Genomic DNA, 27,842 nt, shown 5'->3' with positions numbered 1-27,842 from the left:
TGCTACTACCACACAGCACACAGAAAACCTACACACTCACCACACAAAACTGCATAAAAAAATTAGGAAAGCATGGGCGTCGATTAACCAAAATGCCAGGGATAGTAGAAGTGACATCATAAGCCTTTGATGTGAACGGCATCACAAAAAAGTGATGTTACGTGACTTTAACCATCCTGACATCACAATATTTGCACTCACTGCTATCCTTACTCACTCATTTGAAACTCTCTCACTTGCTCAATTACACATACACCCAGTAACAACGCACACAGCTGATATAGTTAGTTGGACATTTCACTTGTACAAAACCAGAGAAATTCAACCGTTATGGTTAGTTGAGCAAACTATAACTGGCGGCTCCGCAATGCACTGCTGATGTCATCACATATTACATCACTCATGACATGGCCAGTGACATCACTGATGAAATCATTAATTGACTGTGTGTTTCTGAACATATATATATATAATATGTAATATGTGACGTCATCAGCAGTGCATTGCAGGCGCGCAAGTTATAGTTAGCTGAGCTAATTATAACGGAGGAATTTCAAAGGTTTTGTATGCGAGAAATGTTCAGCTAACTATAACGTGTGCAACCTATGGTTTTTTCAATGAATTTCTAAGGTTTTTTAAATGCTAATTCCTAACTATAACGTGTGTGAAACCTATGGTTTTTTCAATGAATTTGCAAAGTTTTTAAAATGCTAATTCCTCACTATAACGTGTGTGAAACCTATGTTTTTTTCAGTGAATTTCAAAGGTTTTATAAATGATAATTTATAAATGTATTAATTATTATGTCTTTCTTTTTATACTAATTTCTTATATTTTTAATATAAATATTTATATATATTTTATTTTTTAGATTATATTTCATATTCTTATTATAAAATAATAACAAAACTAAATTACAAAGGAATTTTGGGATTAATATTTGCTTGATGTCGGTTGCAAGTATAACACAGTTCCACCAATGCTCTTGGGGCCCTATGCTCACAATGCTGTATCAATCCTTACACCTGCTTTAAGCATGCGCAAGGTTTTGACGCAGCATAAGCTCAAAAGTGACTGAATGAAATGTTATACATTTCACTCAGTCACTTTTAGGAGGCGTTGCTGCACCCCCTTCTGCACAAGAAAGCCTCTTCTGGCGCAGCGCTTTACAATGTAATATACCCTCCATATGCGTCACATTGTTAGTAGCACACACCATAGCACATCTTTTGCACCACCGCTGTGTCACAAAATTGACGCAATGGCTGTGTAAAAGAGGCACAAGGGGATTGTAAATCCGCCCCTAACACATACAAATTCACCCAAGCAGTTTTACCAGCAGCGCAAATTGAAGCATAGACTTGTAACATATTTATGTACATATGTTACTTTCAAGTGCTTCGGACATACTACAGTATACTATAGATAAACACCTTATAGATTTATGCTGTAGCACTTCCTGTTAATTCTGCACTTTCACATTCTCCGTACACTAGTAAGACATTCATTCATTCATTTATGAACTACACATTAATTCTGACAAAATTTTACACACTAACATAGAAATATAGTTCTTTCTTTGCCAGTGAAGGTAGTTCTAAAAAGAACTGGGTTTTTTTGTTTTGTAGTTTTTTTTGTGTTTTCTCAACAAATTCCAAGCGGAACAAAAGAATGAAAAAAAAAAAAAGTAATGTTGAGGACAGAAATGATCCTGCATCCTGCGTTTCATCAGGTCTATAGACTGTTCCCCATAACTAAAAAGTTTATCGCAATAAATGCATAGAATTTTAACGTTAGCAAAGTCAGAATCAATATGTGGGTGTGGACTGCTTGCTGAAAATGCTGTTGCCGCAGTTGATGTGCTTGGTGTAGCAGCAGGTGGGTTCTCGTGCAACCTCCGTCTTGCAGCTCGAGCAAAGTTCTTGGGGTGCAGGTTCTTCACGTGTCGCACCATATTTGCTGTGCCAAAGGAGTATTTTTTACATGGATCACCCCTTAAAAGAGTTGTTTGGCAAATTTTACAGGTTACTTTTGGAGCATTAACCTTTTTTTGTCTTTCTGGAAAAGTAAAAAACTTCCAAATTAGAGCTACTTTCCTCTTCTTTGGACGTTCTTCAGGAATGAAATCTCCCTCTGAAGAACTGCCTTTGCGTACGCTTATGATGCGCTTACGCAGCTATTTCGATACCAGAACGCATGATGTTCTACCGCGATTTGTGTAGATGTGTTCACTCATTGCAGATCTGATTCTGGGCCTGCCTCTGCGTACATTATAACACCGCCCCCATCTCTCTTTGTTGTTAATTGTTAGTGCACACACTCATACTTGCACATGCCCGGTGAACGCCCGCCCACACTACCCACTACCCACATGCCACCACCTAGCATGCTTGCTATCACTAAGCCTGAAAACCAATACAATACCCAATGGGATGTCCCCCAGGACCGTCATTCTTGCAGACCGCGAAAACGCTACCAATGACGGCCCTGGGCTTGGTTTGGTCAGCCCCCGCGGTTCCCATATAATGCGGGCACTGGGGTGAGCCTGCTCTCTTTTGCCTGCCTGTGCTGCGGTGACAGACAGCCTGTCGAAAACACCCCAGACTCAGCGAAACCGCAGCCTTTGAAGACACGACAAAAGACAACAGAAGCAAAGGTAAGAGAAGACGTCACAACATCAGCCTCCACTGTAAATTGTTTATGCATAATGCTATTTTTTTCTCCTTCATATGACTTTCCTACCCCTCAATGGTTTTAAATTGTGCTTACATAATTGAAATATTTCTTTATAAGTCACAAGGTCCTATACACCTCTAATTTAAAAAATTGTGTGTGCATACGTTTCTGTGTTGTATTTCTGTACTACACCACGTGCTTAGGCCTCTATTAATATTATGTGCGTCCATGATAGTATTTTTTTTTCTGCGTCACGAGGCCGTCCCAGGCCTGTATTAAGTTATTGATCTTCATTTGTTTTCTGAAGCTGCAACAGTCTAACTACGGAATATTAAGAACCCACATTAAAATTCACTTTTGATAGTAGTTACGCAACTCAGTTTACGATGACTAATCAAAATATCCTTTTGTTTCCTTCACCAAAAATCGTTCAGAAGCAACCATGGCCTATCGAGCAACAGCAATGGAATTGTCTCCAACGTATTGAATATACTTTGACGTATAGAAGCAGAGTTCAAGTTGAGTGGTGAACTCCGGTGGCCGCACAGTTTATACAAGGTAAGCACAGCAGCCTAGATCTACAAAGCCTTCATAGCAATGCATTAGAAATAAGTCGTCATAACGGGCGTCAGTAACGCAATAGGCACTCCCTTATAGACACCACTTGATCGCGGCACTGTAACAGAGCTGGAATGTACAAGTCACACTGCACACGTAAAACCGTAGAGTAACCAAAACTTGTATGGGCATATTATCAAGAACGGCGATAAAATATTGACGTTTCAGCGGCAGGAAACTGCCGCTAAAGCGGCGATAATTGGCTTGATAATATACCCTTGTGAATTTCCATAGTAGCCCAGGTTAACACCAGAACCTGGGCTGCTATGGGAATTCACAAGAGCATATTATCAAGCCCATTATCGCCGCTTTAGCTGCAGTTTCCTACCGCTAAAACAGCGATAATTTTATCGCTGTTCTTGATAATATGCCCCGTAAGGCTTCAGCTCATTTACTCACATCTACATAATTCTAAACTCAAATTTTTTTTTTCTTTTGCAGATTACCAATCGGACACCTTTTGGAATCCATTTCACAATTTGTTTATAACATTGCGCATGCGTAGAGAGTACAACTACTACACAAAATAAGGAAAGCTTTACATACTATCATAGAAATGAAGGAGCATATTATCAACAAAAGGCGATACATTATCGCCGCTTTTATCAACAGGAAACTGCAGATAAAGCAGCAATAATGTGCTTGATAATAGGCCCTTGTAACTTCCCATAGCAGCCCAGGTTCTAATGTTATCCTGGGCTGCTATGGTTATTCACAAGGGCATATTATCAAGCCCATTATCGCCGCTTTATCGGCAGTTTCCTGCCGATAAAAGCGACGATAATGAATCTCCTTTTGTTGATAATGTAGCCCATTGCTCTTTTTTTGACCAGTAAACTTAGGTGCATATTATCAAGGACCGGTGTTAAAATTATCGCCATTTTATTGCCAGGAAACTGCCGATAAAACGGCAATAATGAGCTTGATAATACTGGCTTGTTATTCACCATAGAAGCCCATGTTACCACCACAACATAGGCTTCTATGGGAATTAACAATGACGTATTATCAAGCCCACCATCCCAACATTAATAGAAAACTCCAGACAATGCAGGTACCCGGAGCTGGAAGGTCATTTTACAAATCACTGCCCCAGAAAGGTGGCGTTCCCCGCGACGTGTACGGGGAGAGAGAGAGAGAGAGAGCTGAAAACATATATATTTTTAAAAAAGACCGGAGGGGTGCCGCTCACCGAGACTGTGGGGAGTAGCACCGTAACCCACCCCCGCATACTAAAAAATAAAAACAGAGGATTGTCTTTCCCCATTATGCAAAAAAATTGCCCCCGTAATTTTTCCCCCGGAAACTAATGAATAAAACGGACTACTAGTTTTTTTTCTAACTTTTCCACCGCGTACAAGTACTGCACGAGTACCCCGCCATTTTTTATTAAAAAAATAAATAAATAAGCCTAAAGATCCATGTACCACCCCCTGACCAAGTCTATAGGGTCAGAATGTTTCTACCCTGCCCCCTTTCCTTATTTCTTAACTTTATTTAACTTTTTTCTTGTGACTCTGTTCTCCCGACAAATAAGATGGCTGCCAACAATTTCCTGGTTTGGAGTATTGACAGCCAATCAGCATGCAGCTCCTGCTCGTAATTGTATGTATTTCCATACGCTTACGCCGCGATTTTCCTTTAAAAAAATAAAAATAAAAAATAGAGCCTAAACATCCATGTACGACCCCCTGAGCAAGCCTAGAGGGTCAGAATGTTTCTAGCCTACCCCCTTTCCTTATTTCTCAACTTTGTTTTACTGTTTTTTTGTGACTCGGTTCTAGTGAGGCACAAGATGGCCGCCAACACTTCCTGGTTTCGAGTGTTGACAGACAGTTCACAGCCAATCAGCATGCAGCTCTCGCTTGTAATTGAACAGATTTCCGTACGCGTGCTGAACTCCATCTCTAGATATCGCTGTAATTTTACTTGCAATTTTCTCAGAAACTACTGAACGTATTTACACCATTTAACAGAAAGCACAATCTGCGAAAAGAACTCTACCTCTCTGCCAAATTTCGTGTAATTCCGTTCAGCCGTTCGGGCTGTAGCCCTGGCTAAAGGTCCCTATGGAAAATTGCATGGGGAAAACACGTTTTGGGACCCCACTTTTTTCTAGGCCCCCCACTTGACGAATCACCCCCTTTCAGGGAAGGAGCGGAACCGAGCAGGCCATTTTCTTGGAAAAAATCACGAAGATGCCTCCACCAGCGTCAAAGTTATTCCAAATAGAATTTTGTGGATTTCCTAAGGAAACTAGGTCCTAACTATAACTACCTACTGACGACCGCCAGTAGGTAATATATATATATAGTTATAGTTATGACCTATTATCCATAGGAAATCTGCAACATTCTATTTGGAATAACTTTGGCACCGGTTGACAAATGTTCACAAAATTTTCAAATCTGGAGGCCCGCTCCAGTCCGCTCCTATCTTGAAAATCTCGGGGTGATTTGTGAAGCAGGGTCGAGAAAAAAGGGGGTCCCAAAACGTGTTTTCGCCATGCAATTTTCTATAGGAATAGGTAATCGTGGCTACAGCCCAAACTGCTGAACGCAATTACACTAAATTTGGCAAATAGGAAACCCTCGGTTTAGACTAGTGCCTTTCGGTTAAATGGTGTAAATCCATTTAGTAGTTGCTGAGAAAATCAAAAATAAAATCAGAGATATATCTATGGCCGTGGTGGATCTGCACATCCTGAGCGCACCCTAAGCGCACCCTTACGATCACGAGCTGCATGCTAATTGGCTGTCAACTGTTTGTCAACACTCCAAACCAGGAAGTTTTGGCAGCCATTTTGTGCCTTGGTGGAAGCGAGGCTCAAGAAATCAGCGGAACAACTGTGCAAAATGTATGAAGGGGCAGGGTAGAAATATCCTGATCCTCTAGACCTGCTTAAGGGGTCCCACAAGGGACAAACGGAAAAATGTACGCAGGGTGCGTGGATCCTCTGTAAAAAAAAAACAACGAAGCGCGTACTTTCGTGCTTGTTTAAAATATTAAATGTGATGGGGGCACAGAGGGGCTCCCTAGCTCCGGGGACCGCCATCCCGCGGGGTACAAAATAAATGGGATAGGGGGCTCAAAGGTCCTTCCCAGCCCCGGGGATGGCTACTACCCGGGGCTTTCCAAAAAATGGGTGGGGGGCTCAAATGCCCCCCCAATCTCCAGGGATGAGCACCCCAGGGCTTTTTATATTGTGGGAGGGGGCCGCGTGGCCCCTCTCCTAGACCTGTCCAGGGCCCTGGGGATCGCCACTTCCAAGGGGCAGGCCCTGCAGTGTCTCCGGGTGCCCACCCTCTGGATTCTGCTGTTTGCTATGGCAGGGTGAGAGCCGAGGCTCCCGCTCTGCCAGAGCAAACTTGGTTTGAATTTTGAAAGAGAGAGCAGGGAAACCTGCTCTCTCTTTCAAAATGCAAAGTAGATTACTTTTCCCCACGGGGAGCTGCATGTTAGCAACTCCCCGTGTGGAAAAGCAATGGTGGCTTCCGAAGGACGCGGGGAGCAGGCTGGGACTGTGGGGGTATTGGGGTTCCCCCCACGGTCTCCAGCGTTGTATATAGACCCCGGGGGATGGGGTCCCCAGGGACAATGAAAATGAGTGGGAGGTGGTAATTTTTTAATTGTAAAATTAGGAGTCTCTAAGTTTTGGAATGTCGACAATCCTGTCTTCCAATTAAATAGCGACAAAGTATTTAGTAAAGCCCACACTGTGAAGCATTTCACAAATTGTAAAACAGCAGTGTCTGATTGGGATTAATAAAGAATTGCCCATTGTTGAGTACAGAGTAGGCAAGTTGTACATGGGGTCTTGTAACGCCAATGGCTGCTGGTCGTGCCATCTCTTCAGGTTAATTCTAAGAGTTGTGTAATCCTTTTGCTCCTAATGTAGACAGCACTCCATCTTCTTTGTTTGGTTTCCTTTTCATCATGTAGAGGCCCCTGGGTAAATATGGTGGCTTACCTACAGCCAGCACGTCTGAAAAGGTAGAAGAGCTGGTAAAGAGTCAGCCAGGGTATTACACTTCCAGTCATAACCACCATTGTTTTCTTAGTAAAACTTTGAGCCCCAGCACTTATTCTTTTACCAATTAAGTACTATCTTAATGTCCCATGCAAATTGGTTGTGGAAGTGTACAGAGACATTTTGCAGTCTAGCAGAGCGTCACATTCCCGGGTATTATTTAGTAATTGTTTGAGGCCAAACGAAGTCCGGGGATCGTCATACTCAGGATTTTATTTAAATTTGCAGGGTGTGCATCGGCAGTCACTGAAGCCTAGATGGTGCTAGGCAGTGCTTTATTAGTTTTGGAATCACACGGGCAGTACTTATGGTGTTATAAAGTGATACACTCATAGAACTCTTGGACTTGTATAATTATCCAGGATTCATGTGCATAACAGTTAGTTACATTATTTTTTGTAGGTACACTGTAATGTTAAATAGTATTGACTTTAACATTTTCTATAAACAGATGATTATCACAATAAATAAGTGTTGTCAGAAAAAGAAGACGTATACACTCAGTTATTTTTTTTTTTAAGTAACCTTTATTAAAACAGAAATAAATAAAAATGTAACTTTAACAGAACAGTATAATAAAAAAACGTGGGTTGGACTCCAGTGGAAGCAGCGTAGGTAACCTGCAGACAAAAATAAAATATAGGTATGTCTGCTATGTGGAAGAGGTAAAGAAAGCTATGTCGAATGGAAGGACCATATTGAAAATGTAAGGGGGGGCAGTGGGTGGAAGTGAGAAGGGGAGGGAGAGTTAAAAGAGTGGAGGCAGGAGGAGATAGAACGTCGTCCTATTGCACTTAGTCCTTAGTATTTACTATCCGTCACTTGTTTGTCTATGACGCAGGGATCTGCGAGATAGAGTGTGGTTTAGGAAGTACTTAAAATTAAATGCATGAAGCCAGATATTTTGGGCCATATTATGAAGGAAGGGCGATAATATTATTGCAGTTTTAGCGGCAGGAAACCGCCGCTAAAGCGACGATAAGGGGTTCATACTATGGTATTGGGAATTCTCTAAGAAGCTCAGGTTTTGGTGTGAACCTGGAATTCTATGGGAATTCACAAGGGCATAATAACAACCCTTTATCGTCGCTTTAGCAGCAGTTTCCTGTCACTAAATTGGTGATAATGTTATCGTCGTTGTTTGATAATATAGTCCTAGATTATTACTTACTGGAAAATCGCTTGTACGCACCTGTGCACCCAGAGTGCTGCACCACAATCCCTACACTGCAATGTGTTCAATTGTAGGTCTTACACACTGAGGCTTCACAGCTCACCTGCCACCACTGGTGTCCCACGACGTGTTGGTGCAAGCTCTGAATCCGGGGTACATTTGTATAGAAGAGCAGGTCTCCACAATGGAACGGTGTCTTGATACTGCCATGGTAGGTGTTAGAGTGCTCAGGGCATCAGTGCGGGAGAGAACTGCCGCTCAGCACCTTTCAACCAGTGAATGATTTTCTGTAAAGAGAGAAAAAATGTAATGGTGGAAAATTTTGGAGGTAAATGAATGTTTGTTTTAAGCTTGATAGAAAATAGGAGTTGAGTGCATCCTTCGTTTTTTAAGTACAATCAATCGTTAGTGGTAATCGTGGTTCAAAGAGGAGTTGGAGTGCACCAGAAAACACAAGGTTAAATAATAATATATTATGGTAATATTTATATACATAGGAATAGAGCGTATGCTAAAAGCTTAATGTTCGCCTTTAATGCAGTGGCGGGAGCCTGGGTGCATGTACACTCAGAAAGGAGCTAACTAAAGTGTTCTATAAGCCAACGCTACTTGTCTGTAGAGCAGCGCTTGTTGCTGGCTGAGGTCTAAAGTACGCTCTAGTAGGTGGATGTGATTGAATGAGGTGAGAGATTACATCATTACGGATGACAAGATCGCTTTTTCTCACATGCATACTCAGGGTATTGCAGCCCACCCCTCCCGCAGAATCACCCCTAACCAGGAATCTGTAGGGCAGTGCTGACCGTAGGCTTAGGCCTACCTTATGGCACAGATGGTATTTAAAATGAGACAGAGATGTGACTGAATGAGGTCAAAGATCACAAATTAACATAATACTTGGTAATATTGCTTATTCGCACGTGTGCAGTGTGCCTGATGCATCCCACCCCTCTCGTAGGCCCGTGCTGAAGAGGTGTCTGTAGGGAAGTGCCCGCTGGCTCAGATCTACAGTATGGTCCAGTGGGTCTTTAAAATGATTTAAAGATGAGACAGAATGAGGTAAGAGATCACGTCATTATGCAGGACAATATTGTTTGTTCGTACCACGTTTAATTGGAGGCCTTGTGCACCTAGGCCGCTCTGCTTACCTGTTGCAAACACTGCATTTAGCAGAGCTCACAAGTTGAATTCTGCTTTGGATCTATACTTCAGACAGCAAGAATGACTGAAGACCCTGAAATGTCTGCTTCTCAACCTTCTCATATTCATAACATACCATTCTGAAACCGACGTGAAGCAGCCACGAGCTGTGACACGAATGTCATGCTCATTCTTACATACATCGATGCTCGCAACACACCATACCTCCTTAAAAACAAGCATTTGCAATACAATAGGTGTTGTATGTTTAAAGTTTGAGCTATTGGCATTGCTAAATAATGCAACACCAATAGTTCAAATGTGAGACCTATTGCTTTGCAAATGCTTGTTCTATTGTAGAGTTGAACTTAAAGCGATATAGCAGAAACCATTATGTATGACACAGATTTTTTAACAGGAATAACACGAAGGAAGATATTATGATTGGTGATTGCCACTATCTTAATGTGGAGTAGAACAACACCGCCCTCTCACACCCCTGCCCTCCTCCATTAAAAACACAACCATCTGCATGGTTCCAACTTTTTTAATGGGCTTCGATTTATCAACAATTAGTAGAAGTAGTAATGTTTTCCATCCGGTTATAGTGGTGCGCAGCCATACACATGGTTTCAATCATCACGCACATGTGTGGGGACGATAATTGAAACCACATGTCGTATTGGAATCTATTACTTGCAGAAAGCACGTAATAGACACCAATAGGCCATGGGCGGAGAAATGCGCCCGCCTCTGGCCAATTGCGTGCATCTTAAGTCGCACGCAAAGGCCAATGGGCTAGCACAGAAGGAAACGGACAAGCATGATTGTGTGCGATTCGTAGGTTAGGTTCATATTGATCCCCCAACTTAGAACATGTCAGGGGGTGTGTTTGCAGAGTGGTGCAGGGAGGGGGCAGGACCTCTGTCGAGATGCTGGCTTTTCTTTTTTTAAAATATTTTTAGATGGGGGACTGTGTGTCTCCCCTTCTTTTCAGATTTTTTTGTCCCTGGGGTCCCCACCCCGCAGGGCCTGAGCATTTCTTTTTTTTTTTTAAACTGGAAGGGGGCCGCATGGCCTCCCTTCCCTGGGGACCCAATCCCCCGGGCCTGGCCTTGTTTTTTTTTAATGTTTTTTTTACGGGAGGGGGGCACGTGTCCCCCTCCCCATATCCACTTCAGGTCCCGGGGACCCCATCCATTGGGGCCTGGCCTCGTTTTTTAAATTATTTTCCTAGGAGGAGGGCCATGTGGCCCCTTCCCTTGGGCCACTTCTGGCCCCCGGAGGACCCCATGCCCCGGGCCCAACATCATAAATAAAAATCAAATGGGAGGGGGGGCCACATGGCTACTTCTGGCCCCAGAGACCCCATCCCCCGGGGCCTTGCCATATGCTGGGGGCTGTGGGGGGCAGCTCCAACGCCCCCACGGTCCCAGCCGTCTACCCAACTCATGCGGGAGCCGGCACTGCCTTTGGGCAAAGGTAGCTACTGACATGCAGCTCCGCATGCCCAAAAGCAATCTGCTTTGCTTCTTGGAAGGGAGAGGAGGTTTCCTGCTCTCGCTTCCAAGAAGCAAAGTAGTGTTTGCAATGACTCCTGCCCTGTCATAGCAAACAGCAATGTCCTGGGGTGGGTACCCAAGGACATTGCAGGAGCTGGCCCTGGAGGATGATGGTCCCTGGGCTATCCAGGAGGGGGGCCGCATGGCCCGCACCCAACTGTTTAAAGCCCTGAGGAGGTGATGGTCCCTGGGGCAGTGTGGGAGGGCTCAAGTCTCCCCACACTTTGATTTTAGGAGTCCCCCCGGGGAAGTGGTGATCTCTGAGGCTGCAGGGGGGCAAATGCCCCCCCACATTTCAATCTTGTAACCCTGGGAAGATGATGGTCCCCAGGGCTTGGAGGCCCTGGAGGCCCCCAAAAGTAATTGTAGCCCCGGGGATGTGGTGGTCCCTGGGTCTTGGGGGGCCGTAACAATGCCCTGGGGAGGTGGTGGTACCTGGGGCAGTTTGAGGGGAGGAGCCCCCACGCATTTTAAATGAAAAACGTGCGGGCCCCCACTATATAATTATACATTGCCCCTGGGGCCTTGCCCACCCAGGAGCTTAAGGAAAACAAAGCACAGGAGCCCGCAATTCGTTCTTATTTATTTTCTTGGCCAGATTCACGCTCCCAGCACAAATTTGGATGATTTATTTAAAAAAAAAATGCTTCTTATGGCTGTGATGGTCCTTGTGGTACCCCCTGAGAAGGCTTAAGGGGTCAGGGTGTTTCTACAGGGCCCACTTTTCTTAATTTTTCACTTTTCTTCCCTTTTTCTTGTGATTCGGTTACTGACTCACAAGATGGGTGCTAACACATTCTGTTGGCAACCAATCAGAAGTCAGCTCGTGCTCGGGAGGAGTCGCGTCTCCTCCTCGGTGCTCGGACATACATTTTTATTTCTCAGCAACTACTAAATGGATTTACACCATTTAAAAAATGGGTCGCTTTCTGGACCGAGAGCTACCTTTTTTCCAAATTTGGTGTAATTCCTTTCAGCAGTTCGGGATGTAGCCATGTCTAAAGTTACTTTGGAAATTAACATGGGAAAACGCGTTTTAGAACTTCCCTTTTTGCTCGGCCCCCACTTGAAGAATAACCTTGAAACATTTTCAAGATAGGAGCTGACCTGAGTGAACCATTAGTTTTGAAAATTTTGTGTAGATGCATCAAACAGCGCCACAGAAATTGGAAAAAGAAAAAACACTTTTTTAATAGAAACAAGGTCCTAACTATAACTACCTACTGGTGACCTCCAGTAGTTAATAAGTTAATATATATATATATATATATATATATATATATATATATATATATATATATATATATATATATATATATATATATATATATATATATATATGTATATATATATATATACACACAGATACTCCCCAAGCAACCTCCAATCCCTACGATCGGCGAAGCATAGAAAGTAGACGGACCACAGGATCTGGCCTCAGTTGTTCTTTAATGGCACAGGTAAAACAGCAGCAGCAAGACGCGTTTCGGGCTCGTGGGCCCTTGATCACATGCAAGTTGTTACTTGATTTACAATTGTTATATATGCTGTGAGTACAAAAAGACACGCCCCCTGAGTAAAATTGCATCAGAGATCACATGCTCATAGACGTAGTAAAGAAATTAGCAGTTCTTTAAAAGTTGCCATATATAACATGCATGAATGCAAAAACAATAGAAGAAATAACGGTATATATATATATATATATTCACTGAAAAAAACATCGGTTTCACACACGTTATAGTTAGGAATTAGCATTTAAAAACCTTGCAAAAGTCATGAGTGATGTCACTGACCATGTCATGAGTGATGTATTATGTGACATCATCAGCAGTGCATTGCGGTCGCGCGAGTTATAGTTAGCTGAACTAACTATAACGGGGGAATTTCAAAGGTTTTGTATGAGTGAAATGTCCAGCTAACTATAACATGTGGGAAACCTATGGTTTTTTCAGTCAATTTGCAAGGTTTTTTAAATGCTAATTCCTAACTATAACGTGTGTGAAACCTATGGTTTTTTCAGTGAATTTGCAAGGTTTTTTAAATGCTAAATCCTAACTATGACATGTGTGAAACCTATAGTTTTTTCAGTGAACCTCTAAGGTTTTTTCAATGCTAATTCCTAACTATAACGTGTGTGAAATGTATGGTTTTTTCAGTGATTTTACAACGTTTTTCAAATGCTAATTCCTAACTATAACGAGTGTGAAACCTATAGTTGTTTAAGTGAATTTCAAAGGTTTTTAAAATGCTAATTTCTGTATCAATTTTTATATTTTTTATATATTTATTTCTCCACAAACTGCCTTTGTATATTGTAATACATTGACTGTATCCTGTATTATGCAACGGCACAGCTAGTTTTTATGATTTGGATAAAGTTGAACCGTGTAGTCTACATCTTCAATCAACATATAAACACTCAAATTTGTTATTTAACTTTTTTTTTAAATGGTTTTTTTTGCCCTTCTGGGTCCTTCAGACACCCCTGAGAAGGCCTAGGGCCTCAGAGAGTCTCTACCCTGCCCCCTTTTCACGTTCTCTACTTTTGTTTTTGAGTCACTTCTGCCTTGGTGGTGCGCGCACCTCGCAATTTATTTATTTTTTTTAATGATTTTTTTGCCCTTCAGGATCCTTCAGGGACCCCATGAGAAGGCCTAGGGGGCCAGGGAGTCACTTCCCTGCCTCCTTTTCACGTTTTTAAAAGTATTTATGAAAATCGGGTAAAACGTCATTTATATGCGACGGTTGCGCAACGTGCGCGCGCCTGTGCGCGCACCCATGCGCGCACGTAAAGTCATGTGACTAGAAAACAACACTTTTGATTGGTTTATACTAGTTTCTTTTCCAGAATCTTCAAAAAACCCACCCAATTCCCTCACTATCTCTTTCACTTTCCTGGGAGAAGGATCTTTGGTGATTTCTTCCAGATTTTCATCTTGACAAAATGGCAGAGCAACAGCAGCCACAGGATACATCATCTGACTCAGATGTGGACTTTGTTGAAGAACAGCCATGTGTTAAGAAGAGCAAGGAGTCCTTTATCTGGAAGTTTTTCACCTTTCTAGAGGGGCAGAAGAAAGTTAATGCCCCGAAGGTCACCTGTGAAATCTGTGGAAGTGTGCTGTCAAGAGGGAATCCAAAGAAACATTATTCCTTCAGCATACATGCGATGATTCGACACGTGAAGAATGTACACCCGAATAACTTTGCTAAGGCTTCAACTAGAGCCCTTGCAGTGATTGCTCCAGCTGCTGTCCCCAGCACCTCTACTGCAGGACTATCTCCTTCCACTTCTAGTTTGGATATCCGGACACTTTTGGCTAACGTTCAACTTTTGCAATGAAATTCTGTGTTATGGTGAGCAGAGTGTCAACCTGATTGAGTTTAAGATTAGGCACCACACATGCTCCCGCAGATAAAACATTTTTTTATTTTGTTTGTTCCTGTTGAGCAGTTTTTCATTACCTGTTATTTTATTTTTGTTCTAAAAAATCCACAAAAAAATATAAAATAGAAAAGCAGTTCTTTTAAGAACTAACTTCACTTCTCAAAGAAGAGCTACATTTCTTATATACTGTGTCATACTTTTTTTGAATGAATGTGTAGTGTATAAATGAATGACTGAAATGACTAAGTGAAGGGGAGGAAGGGACTGATGGAATGAGTGAGGAAAGGGTAGTATGGTGAGAGAGGAAAGGGGAATCAAAGAGTGACTGAAACAAGGGGACTAAGGGTAAGGGAGTGAGGTAAGGGGAGTGAAAGAGTAAGGGAAGGGCAGTAAGGAAAGGAAATTGAGGGAGGAAGAGTGAGAAAAGGGGAGCAGGGGACGGAGACAGGGAAGGGGAGTAAGAGATGGAGAGGGAGAAGTAGAACATGTAAAGGGAGTGAAGGTAAGAGAAGTGGAGTGACAGTGAGGGAAGGGGTATGAGGATGAGAAAAGGGGGTTAAGAGAAAGTGAGAGATGGGGAGTGAGGGAGAGAGAAGTGGAGTGAGGGGATGGAGGGAGTTAGTGAAGGGAAGTGAGAGAAGGGAAGTAAGGAATGGAGTGAGAGAAGGAGAGCGAGGGGGAGTGAGGAAAAGGGAGTGGGAAAGTGAAAGGGTGAGAAATACAGACAGGAGGAAGTGGAGTGGGGGGAGAGGAGTGATGGTGAGGAAGGGCAGTGACAGTTGGGGAAGGGGTATGAGGGTGAGGGAAGGGAATGAGGGAGAAGGAAGAAAATTAAGAGAGAGGGAAAGTGAGTGAGAGAGAGAGGAGGAGTGATAGAAAGAGACTGGAAAGAAGATTAAGGATAAAGGAGAGAGAGGGAGAGAGGGAGAGAGAGGGAGAGCAAGGAACTGAGAAGGAGTGAGGCAGTTAGAGTGAGTGAGACAGAGGGAGACAGGGAGAGAAACATGGATGAAAAAAAAGTGAGTGAGGGAGTGAACGAAGGGGAGTAAGTGAGATGGAATGAGGGAGTGACAAAAGAGGAGTAAAGGAAGGGAGTAAAGAAAGGACAGTGAGGGAAGGGGAGTGAGAGAAGCAGAGCGAGGGGAATGAGGAAAAGGGAGCAGGAAAGTGAAGGGGTGAGAAATACAGATAGGATGAAGTGCAGAGGGGGAAAGGGAGTGACGGTGAGTGAAGGGCAGTGACAGTTAGGGAAGGAGTATGAGGGTGAGGGAAGATGAATGAGGAAGAAGGAAGAAAATTAAGAGAGAGGGAAAGTGAGTGAGGAAGAGAGGAGGAGTGATAGAAAGAGAGAGGAAAGGAGTTTAAGGTTAAGGGAGAGAGAGGGGCAGAATGAGAGAGAGGGAGAGCAAGGAACTGAGAAGGAGTTAGAGTGAGTGAGACAGAGGGAGACAGGGAGAGAAAAATGGATGAATAAAAGTGAGGGAAGGAATAAACAAAGGGGAGTAAGTGAGATGAAGTGAAGGAGTGAGGAAAGAGGTGTGAAGGAAGGGGAGTGAGGGAAGGTGAGTGAGGGAAACGTACTGAGGGTGAGTTATAGGCAGTAACAGTGAGGAAAGGGTATGAGGGTGACGAAAGGGGAATGAGAGATAAGGAAGGAGATTAAGAGAGAGGAAAGGGTACTGAGGAATAAAGTAGGAGTGAAGGAAACAGAAAGAGAAAGACAGGAAGGGTGAGGGAGAGAGAGAGAGAGAGAGAGAGTGAGAGAGAAAAAGAGGGAGAGCGAGTGACTGAGAAGGAGTGAGGCGGTTAGACTGAGTGAGATAGAGAAAGAGAGGGAGAGAGAAATGGAGTGAAGGGGAGTGGGGGACTAAACGAATGGGAGTCAGCAAAAGTGAATGAGGAAAGGGATGTAAGGGAAGAGGACTGACGGATGGAGTGAGGGAAAGAGAGTGAGGGGGAGTGAGGGAATGGGAGCAGGTGAAAGGGAATGGGAGTAATGCACAGAGAGGAGAATATGAAGTAGGAGAAGAGGAGTGTGATTGAGTGAAGGGCAGTGACAGTGAGGGAAAAAGAAGCATATTAAGATAGAGGAAAAAGTAGTGATAGAGAAGAATTTATGGAGAGAGGAAAGAAAAGGAGGATTGGCGGAGAGAGAGGGAGACAGTGAGAGAGAGAAAGAGAGGGAGAGGGAGGGACTGTGAGAGAGTGAGGCAGTTATAGTGACTGAGACAGAGGAAGAGACTTAGAGACGGATGGAGGAAAGGGGAGTGAGGGAGGGAATAAAGGAAGGGGTGTGAGCAAAAGGAAGCGATGGAATTAGAGAAGGGGAGTGACTGAAAGTGAGTGAGAGATGGTGTGAAGGAAAGAGAGTGAGGGGAGAGAGAGAAAAGAGTGAGGGATATAGCAAAAGAAGGGTAGCAATGGAGGAAGAAAGAAAAGAGAAGTGAGGGTCACAGAGAGGAAAGAGGGAGCAGGAGAAGGTAAGTGAGGGTGAGGGAAGTGTACTGATGGTGAGAGAAGGAGTGTAAAGGTGAATTAAGGGGAGTAAAGAGAGTGAGGGAAGGAGAGTAACATGAGCAAAGGAAGTGGAGTAAGAGACAAAGTGAAAAAAGTGAAAAAGGGAAAGAGAAGTAAGAGAGTGATGAGAAAGTATTTTTTGTTTGTCATACTCTCCTTATAAGTAATGAAAAGATAATATTCTATTTTTAATAAATATAATATCTGTGGAAGAGAAGAAAACATTGAGTTATAATATATATTTCACAATACAAAATAATTTGTACAATATGTTATGTATTTTATTTTGCTGTTCTCAGAATATATTGAATTTCACTGAAAACAGTGAGTTTAATAATACTCATCATATAACAGCGGGCAAAAAAAAGACAATCAATAAGATTTTCTTTAAAAAATCCATTCAACATTTTCATTAAGAATGTAACAATTAGAAAAAAACATATCTTAAATGTCTTTTTCGAACAGCAATTTTTTACGTAAGTAAGGGATATCACCCACGATCACAAAGTAATAAAACATTATTACTTCTTTTTTATACACTCTAAATAAAGTAATGTACAAACATATGCTAACAACATTTACCCGAAATAGTCATTTTTCGTTTCAAATACCATTCCTCATGGCCAAATATTATGTGTGAAATCCTCAATTTGGAAGACACTTAATAGTACTCTTAAGCGTCCGTTTCCCAACCTTCTGAATCAAAAGCACCAACATCTTTTGTACCATCTAACAATGGTTATACCTCCACCCGATGCTATTTATCATGTACATAGAACCTTAAACAACTAGCGTGCTATCAGAACCTCAACATCATCTGGTATGCCGATACCACTCTGCTCATCCTTTATCTTACCAAGGAGCTGTATACCATTAAAAGAAACCTCTACAAGGGAATAAAAAATGTCAGCAACATCTCCAACAACTACAACAAATCTAAATCACCTCTGCCTCACTGATGATCAACATCTCCTGTGATAGCCACATCACCCACTATCTGATACACTTACACTTTTTTGAACCTCATCACCCTCACTCACAAAGTACTTTTCAACACCAGACTACCCTTTCTTAACAGCAGTAATTGTCCCAGGCCAAATATTTTCCATAAAATTTGGGTTGTAAAAACACTAGGTAAGAATTTGGTCATAAGGCAAACGTTATTTAAAAATCAATTGAGTATCATTACAATGAGTCCAGCCTTTTGTGCATTTTAATAAGCTGTGTAATGTCCTGATGTTGTAGAAGGACCATCATGGAAAATAATTGCTACAGTTACAAAAGTTCTTCCTGATATTGATAGTTGAGAAGCCACAATTTTTTTTATTAAAATTGTCAGTTTTCTTCCATCAGGTCTGCATCGTTGCAGCATTAAAATGACATACTGTCCATATCTTTGTATAAATAATGTTGATAACATTTGTGAGTTACATTGGGTACAGACCATGTTTTGATTTGCTTCTCTAACTAGAATATTAAAAGACACTGATTTGCAGTCTGGTAAAGTCAAATATATAAATCTTTCAGTGTCTATTTCAGTACTACTTGAAAACCAACAATCGTCACAGTCATGTTGCCATTTAAAAGAAAGGCCAAAAAGATTTTCAATTTCTATACCTTCATCTTGCAATACAACAAGCATATACATTAGAAATTCCTGACAATCTTGCTGAATATCCTGTGAAAATTGATTTAAACCAGAACATATGTCTGAAACATTTCGAATATCAGAAACACTTTCTATTTTAGTTTTATCACTACTACATTTCTCAAACACAGAATTAAACAAACAACAAAATCTTTTGTCCCGATTTTCAACAATTTGTTGTAGTAAAGTTTCAAGAAAAAAAACAACATTAACTACTACATTAGCATCGCAGTTGACACCAGAACTGTTTTCAAACTGAAAACCAACAACCTCTTCAATAGAACCTTTTTTCCTTTTGCTTACTATCACTGGTTCATCTAGTTTTTTTCTTTTCTCTGCAACCTCGCTACAATTTTTCTCATATCTTCTTTTTCGACTTACCACACGCTTTTCAAGTACTGGATATTGAAGTAAATTAGGAGCATGTTCTCTTCTTAACCTATTATACTCTTTTACACAATTTACATCTGCACTAATCTTTGTGTCATCAAAATCAATCAGGTATAATCCAGATAAAGTTCTGACTCCAGATAAAGCAACATATGCCATACCCTCTTTAAACACAGTACTTCCAATATTCACCAAAGCACAATCTACAGTTAAACCTTGAGATTTATGAATAGGCACCGCATATGCCAAACAAACAGGAAACTGTTTTAGGCAGACATATAAATCTTTTACAAGCAAAAATCGAGCTTAACAATGACTCAATTGTTGTACTTCTTCAATTTCATCAAATTTGATTTTTAAAAATTCATTTTCATCTCTATTTGGATAATTCACAAAATCAACAACATTACCCATTGCTCCATTTACTAAACCTCTTTCCAACTGTAAATTTAATCGTAAAATCATCCGATAATTTATACATGCATATAGATTCTTTTCTAAACCAGTAGTGTTTGATATTGATTTTTCTAAAGAATCCAATTTTGACTTCAACTTTTCTGACAAAATAATAGTAGCTCCTTCATGCTCTATTCTATCAATAGCTCCAGTTTTATAATTTCTTGATTTTCTAACTTTAGCATTTTTTCATTGAATATTGAACATTCTTTTTAAAAAACATTTTTTTATTGAGAGTTCATAAATAGACAAGCATTTACATGGCGTTTTTAGCAGTAAAATTAATAAAGTACAGAATACATTACATGTAAAAATAGGCAGGCTGACTAAATATCATTTAAATAGAGATTCATATTCAAATTCATAGAGAATAAAAGTGCCAGTAAAGTGCAATGTGCATAGTGCAATTTATTGACAATAACACAGACTAACAATACCTTTCGAAAAAATAAAAAATAAAAAAGGGGAAGAAATTGGAATCAATGTCCAGCATACAAAGTCTAACATTCAAACACACTCCAGTATTTATTGTATTTTCTAAGGTCCCCTGACCTCACTGAATATTTTTTTCCCTTCCCTGAATCCTAGATATTTTTGCCTTCCATGCATTTAGGGTTGGTATTTTACCCGTTTTCCAAGATTGCAGAATAAGTGATTTTGCTACCAATGATGCTATGAACAAGGACTCGTCGTAGGGAGTGGAACTAGGAGAACAATCAAAGACTGAAATTAATTCATTAAATGTTATTTTGACTTTGATTATATTACTAAGGTATTGTCCATGTCCTTCCAGAAATCCAGTATTTTAGTACATTCCCAAATTATATGTTTCCAGGTACCCTTTTCTTTGCAACGGAAACACTTATCCTCCACTTGGGGATATATATTGTGGAGAAATGAGGGCGTTCTATATATTAACCATTTACTGAAAAATTGCATTCGCTTAAAATAAGCGCCTCAAAAAATAAATGTGTTAAATTTATTAACTTTATCCCATGTTAATTTATTAAACTCAATTTCTTCCCTCTTTCTCCACCTGTCTCTGAACTAATTATACAATACAATTGAGTTATCTTCATTGAGATTTTTTATCCAGGTGCTTATTTTCCTTTGCGTTGCACTATTTAACGCATCAGTTATATGTGTTTTAGCAAATAAGCTACCTTTGTCTAACTCTATTAGTTCGGCGTGGAGACTGATAAAAGACCATTTCAAGATTGTGTTCGAATACTGGATCTCCCTCTCAATTTCCTCCAAAGATTTCCATCTATTCCCTAGTAAAAAATCCTCCATTTTCTCAAAACCGTTTTCCTTCCAAAGTCTCACAGTATTTTTATCCAGGGTACCCCTCACTCCTATATTTAAATTCATTAAACTAGTTGAACTACTTGTTCTAAAAATATCATAGTATTTCAGGAGCTGGGTTTTGTGCTTAAATAGCCACTGTATAGACTTATAGCGTACCTTCTTTGGGTATTTCGTAATTCTTACTGGATCATTGATTTTGAGTTCAAACAACATCTTCCTCATAAAAAAATGATCTGCTTCATGGTCTTCTGTGAAAAAAAACCTAAAACTATGATGTGCAAAAGTAGCAAAATAATATTCTCTAATGTTTGGAAGCGGCAACCCGCCTTGTATGGTCGGGAGGTACAAAGTGCTGAGTGCTAATCTCGGAGTCTTATTTGCCCATAAAAAAGAAGAAAACATAGCATCCAATTTTTAAAAAAATGAAACCTGAATAGCGCAAGGAGCTGCACTGAAGAGAAAATTAAAAAGTGGTAGAATGGACATATGAATTAGGGCAGCACAACCCATTATTGATAACGGTAATTGGTTCCAGCGATCTAATTGTGAACCGACCCTTTTTAATAGAGGTATATAATTTAGTGGATAAAGATCTTCCAAATTTTCTGAGATAAATATTCCCAAATATCTCTTAGGAAGGGTATTATATATCTGCCTAAATTCCATTAATAAAGTGTCTACCATGCAATTACATAAAATGTTTTCCATTGTATTTACATTTATCTTATAGCCTCCTAGCTTTTGGAAATCAGAAAAGATTTTTAACATTTCCACTTGACTTGTAGGCTTTGAATTTAGAAAAAGAACAATGTCATCAACGGTAATTGGTTCCAGCGATCTAATTGTGAACCGACCCTTTTTAATAGAGGTATATCATTTAGTGGATAAAGATCTTCCAAATTTTCTGAGCTAAATATTCCCAAATATCTCTTAGGAAGGGTATTATATATCTGCCTAAATTCCATTAATAAAGTGTCTACCATGCAATTACATAAAATGATTTTCATTGTATTTACATTTATCTTATACCCTCCTAGCTTTTGGAAATCAGAAAAGATTTTTAAAATTTCCACTTGACTTGCAGGCTTTGAATTTAGAAAAAGAACAATGTCATCAGCATAGAGTTTTATATTCGTCATTCCGTGCTGGCCATTTTCCCCCTGACTGCGATCGCCAAGGGTTCAATAAATAAGGCGAATAAAATTGGCGATAGGGGGCAACCTTGACGCGTGCCTCTGTTAATTTGACATATCCCAACATTTATATTATTAATATTAATCTGTGCCCTAGAGTTCTCGTATAGTTGTTTCAGAAGGGAGATAAAATTAATCGGGAAACCAAAACTGTGCAAAATCGCAGAAAGGCAGTCCCATGGACTAGGTCAAAAGCCTTTTCGGCATCTAAAAGCCAAATCTGTGCTTCCACTTTATTAATTTTAAAATAATCCACTGCCTCTAATAAAAAATTTGTGTTAGTGTGGAGGAGTCTTCATGCTATAAAACCGCACTGTTCGGGACCGATAAGTGATCCTGCTATTTTATTCAACTGGTTCGCCAAGAGTTTCGTAAATATTTTGTAGTCTGTGTTTAAAAGACATATAGACCTGTATGAGTTTGTGTTTTCCTTTTTTTTAAATACTGACTGCCACTGCAGTGCAAAAAGAGTCTGGCGGGGACCCTCCTTGTAACAAATAATTTGCTAGCAGCAGAAACTCTTTATCGAATTTTAAAAATAAATCCGCGGGAAGACCATCCTCCCCAGTGGCTTTGTCGCTAGGGAGGGAACCAATTACCGCATCTAGTTCTGCCTTTGTAAACTCCTCAACTAAATTTTTTTTAAACTCGTTGCCTAATTTGGGAATTTGAAGCGCCCCTAAAAATTCACAGATAATTTCTCTTGCAGCCCCATCACTAGTCTGGTATACTCCCTTGTAGTGTTTTAAAAACATCTCACCTATAGATGCTGTGGTCTTCACATGCACTTTAGTAACAGGATCAAAGAGGTGCTCTATTCTATTGCGAACTTGATTTTCTTTGGCTTGCCATGGTAGGAGCCTGCCTGTATATTCACTCTCTTCATAGAGCTTTTGGGCGTAAAGATTACTATTTGTGTCACCTAAATCGTAATAGAATTCCCTCATTTTTTTTTGCTTCTCCTACCTTCTGCCGAGAAACTTGAGATCTCACTCTGTAGTGTTCTTGGTTCGCATACACAAGGTTTGTCTGTAAATTAATCTTCTCCTCTCTTTTTGCCCTTTGTTTCGGTATTTCTTTGGAGGTAATTATTCCCCTCAACGTGGCCTTGAATGCGTCCCAGATCACATTGATTGGAGCAGACCCTCTATTCAACTTTAAAAATTCCTCTATCTCATCCTCGATGTCTGTACACCATAGTGGTTCTGCAAGGTTCAATTTGTTGAAATACCATCTTCTAGGGGCCTCTTTTTCTTGATTTCCTATAGTTAACTCCATTTTAAGTAATGCATGGTCTGAAAATGCATTAGGGAGGTGATCATATTTGCGAACTTCTGAACCATAAGAGGTTAAAAAGAAGTCCAACCTTGATGCTGAATTGTATTTTGCAGAGTGGCAAGAGTATGCACATTTAGATGGATTATGGGAGCACCAGTTATCAATGACATCCAGGTCTGTTTTACAACTTTGTAAGGCAATGGCTACTTGGGGTTTATTCTGGCGTCGGTCTCTTTTGGACGAGCCAATTAAAGGATTCTGTAAACAATTAAAATCACCCCCCCCATATTATTTGCCCAGGTAACCCCGTCAGTGCTTTTTTCAGTTGCAAAATTGGGAGTGGGTCATCTATGACTGGTGCGTATATTGTAACTAGTATTGTATTTACCTTATTTAATTTACCATACACAAATGCCCATCTACCACTATGGTCTGTAAGGGACCCTTCCGGAAGAAAACCTACATGTCTTACTACTAGGATGCTTACCCCTCTGTGCGCCAGCCCGGCTACCGATGAGATTCTATAACCTGCCCAACTCTTTAAGATTTTATCGGAATCGGGCAGGGCTCTATGATGGGTTTCTTGTAGGAAAATAACATCTGGGCAAAGACTTTTTAACCAACATTCAATAGTGTTTTTTTTACAAACATTGTTCAAACCATTTGTGTTAAAAGACAGAAAATTCTGCTTATTTATCATTGATATTCCTGTATAGAATAAACAACTAGCGATGTGCAAAGTACGCAACCACTGAGGCAAAAAAACAAACAAAAAAAAAGTGAACACGAAGAATATGTGCAAAGTTAATGCATAGGGTTTAAACAACCTTCTTCTGTGCAAAATATGCAAACCGCCAGTGCAAGAAACAGCAAAAAGTTGTGCAAAATCAGCATTTAAAGTGCAAGTAAAGTGCAGCATATGCAAACCCGAGATATACAATTGGAGGCAGCAGAGTAAAAAAACATCCTTAGTGTAAAGATATAATTCCTATACCCAGACATTGTGCAAAGTCAGCACTCAAATTACAAGTGCAAAATGTGCAAGCCAGAGCTCAAAAAAAGGAATCAACAATAAGGGCAAAAACATCAATAATATCAATACATTTTTGGGAAATATTACTTCCTTTGCCCAGAGATGCGTACTTGTGCAAACCCAGCATCCATATACAAATTACAACAGCTTCCAATATCTGACGAAGATAAACTACCATAAAGTGCGTAAAGTGCAAAATATTTCTGATTAGGACCTGTAATGAGACCCCTAACTTGAATTGCAAAGTGCCTTTAAGTGCAGAGAAAAGTGCCTTAACAAACAAGCTACTACAGCTAACCTCTCCCATAACGTAACTGTACAGCCAACTGACCATATAATTTCTAAAATATGAACTCTCTTTTTTTCCCTCTGCTACACCCCCTTCACCTACCCCCCTCCCAGATCCCCCTAGAGGGGACGACAACCCCCAGTGTCCCACTTCTGTCGCCCTCTGTATCCTTTTCTTCTTTATGGATGCCATTTTATTGCATCCTTGTGCGCTTGCTGAAACGCCTCGCGTCTGCCCTTTTCATTCTCACATATTCATTAAAATCCTCAAAAATATATACCTGGGGTCTACAGTCTTCCAAAAATGTTCTACTGAATTTTAATTATCTTACGCCTGGCTATGCGGAGAGACCCTTCATGAATGGCTGGGCTTCTTGTATAAATGCTGCGGCTAGAGCCCTTGTGGGCCTACCTAGGTTCTGTTCAGCGAAGGATTCCATCCGGAAACTCCATTGGCTGTCCATGGCTCAAAGGATTGAATTTAAGACTCTATGTCTATCCTTTAAGATTCTTAAACTGTCCTCCCCTCAGATCCTTGAGCACCTTCTAACCCCCTATGTTCCTTCCCGCTCCTTGAGGTCAATGGGCCAAAACTTGGCGTTAGTTCCACGCTTTAAACGCTGCAGAGCGGGAGGACGTTCCTTCTGCAATTTAGCGGCAAAACTCTGGAACTCGTTACCACCCCACATTCGCGCCATCGATCATCTGCTTGTGTTTAGGAGAGCGAATAAAACACATCTATTCCCTCCTAGACCCTAACGGGCTGTTACCGCTGCTATTCTTTGTGGTGCCTTTTCTCTTGCTATGGTTGTTCTGTTCTTTCTGCCAGTCAAAGCACCGGGACGCCCCTTTGCTGGGGCAGCTGTGCGCTATAGAAGTTGAAATAACATAACATAACATAACATATCTGTAAAAATAAAAAATTTCCCTTTAACTAACACCTTCAGTTTGGACTGCTGAACAATCATAGGTTGAGCGCCCTTCGCCTTAAAGGAGTCGATCATCTTAACAAAGTCTCTCCGTCTGTGGGTGGATGCCGCTGACATGTCTGAGAAATCCGAACGTTTTTTACTTCATCTGCATTAAAAGTTCTTCTTGAGAAGGCCGTATTCAGGATTTTCTCTTTCACCCTATAATCCGAGAAATTCAATATTATAGTACGTGGATATTTAAGATTATTAGGCTTATGGGCCGGGACTCTGTGCGCTCTTGTGATTGTTAGGTCACCTTGCATCTCCGGTATGGCTTTTTTTAAAAGGAACTCTGACCATTATACCACATCAGTAACTTCCGAGCCTTTGGAAATGCCCATTAGGCGTAGGTTGGACCGTCTATTATAATTTTCTAAGTCCTGCAGCTTTGCCTCCATTTGAGATGTATCTTTATTTTCTTCTTTGAGGTCTTTCTGCATAGTGGTTAAGGTATCTTCCAGGGTTGAGACCCGAACTTCAGCCTCCGAGTCCCTTCTGGGGAGATTTCCGAAGTGCTCCTCCATTTTTGTAAGCCTAGTATGAAGTTGTGATATCTCATGAGCTTGGGAGGCTTTAAGATCCCTTATTTCCCGAAGGATAGTTAACATCTCCTCCATCAAGTTCACTTTTAGTGTATTAGGAAGTGTACTTACAACATCTTCTTGTGTCTTTTGTAGGCTGAAACCTGAACCTGAAGCTGCCAGGTCTAATAGAGGTGGAATAGTTAACGAGGAGATAGTGTTCCTGAGTGGTGCTTCTTCTGCATAATGAGCTGCCTTTATGATCTTATCAGGATTGTGCTGAGGATGAGATTGTGGTTGGGGGTGAGGATGGGGCTGGGGTGTAGCCTGAGTCGAGAGAGTTGAAGGAGCCTGGGGTTGTGGAAGCTGTAATAAGGTAGTGCGGGGGAGCAAAGTGGCATTTGGCACTGCCACTGCCTCTGTCATTTCTGCCCCTGCCTCTGCCACTGGCAGTGCTGCTTTTATCACACCCCCTTCTTCTCTGCGATCTTCTCATTCTCTAGCCCCTTCGACTCCTCCTGGTTTGATTCCTCCCGATTCGGTGTGCTCGTAAATCGCCCCTGCTGGACCACCGGTTTGGAGAAAAGGGGATACTGTTTTGGACTCGATTGTCTCTCAGTCCCTCTGGTTATGCTCTTACCAATTTTGCCTGTTTTATCCCCCGTTCTGTTCGCCTTGTTCTCCCCATTATCCTCACTTTTGTCTTCAACCGCCAACAGACTCAACTGTGCCGATAGTTCGGATAGTGTCTCTGCATCCTCATCTTCTTCCCCCAAGTCTTCATCCTCCTCCTCCACAGATTTAATTGAGATGTTGTATTTGCTTTGTCTATGCTTCTCCGCCGCTTCCATAGCTTTAAGTTTTAGGGCATTTCTTTGTTGCGCCTTTCTTCTGCCTTTTTATCCGCCCCTTTAGACACAAGTGCGGGTAAAGCCATCGTCGGTGATTTTAGAAGCTCTCTTACTGTGTCCATTTTAGCCTGTTTACCCCTAACTCCCACTGCCATGCTTGTAACTCGAATACTGTTGAACCGTGGAGCAGGGGGGGCAACGCGGCAACGCAGCAGGGGGGATGGGAACGAGCTATATGAGTCCGCTCAGTTGTACTTCACCAAGAACAAAAGAAAGGCTGAAAGGCTGTGTTAATTTGTTTGCTTCAACCCTCTGTGTGGAAGGGAAACCTTGGTTGACTAAGCCCGTTACCCCCAAAAAGCACCAAAGAACGGTTGAAAGCAGTAACAAGATAGTTAGTTTAGTTATTCAGCTTATTAAAGGGCAAGAGAGCACTGTGCCTTTTTCCCCCCTTTTAGCTCTTCGTCGCTCCAGAACAGCTAGGCATGCTGGAACTGGTAGTCCCCCTGTAAAACGATAATAACTCCCAAGACGGCACTTTCCTGGGTATCCGCAATTTATGCGTATTTGTTCTTGTTCTTGTATCTGTGGAGATGATGCTGTTCTCAGTACTGCACTAGCTACAAGCTTCTATGTGGCAGTTAAGATTAGGGCTTGTAAAACCCTCGGTAGTCAGAAATCCATTTTCAGCAACTGCCTCCGCTCGAACGGGCTACTTGACCTTCAGCCCCTCCACTTAGGAACGCATTAGTAACAACAGCATGTCGATAGCAGGGAACAGGGAGCCTGTAACACTT

Source organism: Lissotriton helveticus, chromosome 6 (genome assembly GCF_964261635.1).
Source record: "Lissotriton helveticus chromosome 6, aLisHel1.1, whole genome shotgun sequence".
Taxonomy (NCBI): Eukaryota; Metazoa; Chordata; class Amphibia; order Caudata; family Salamandridae; genus Lissotriton; species Lissotriton helveticus.
Note: the sequence above shows the minus strand (reverse complement) of the source record.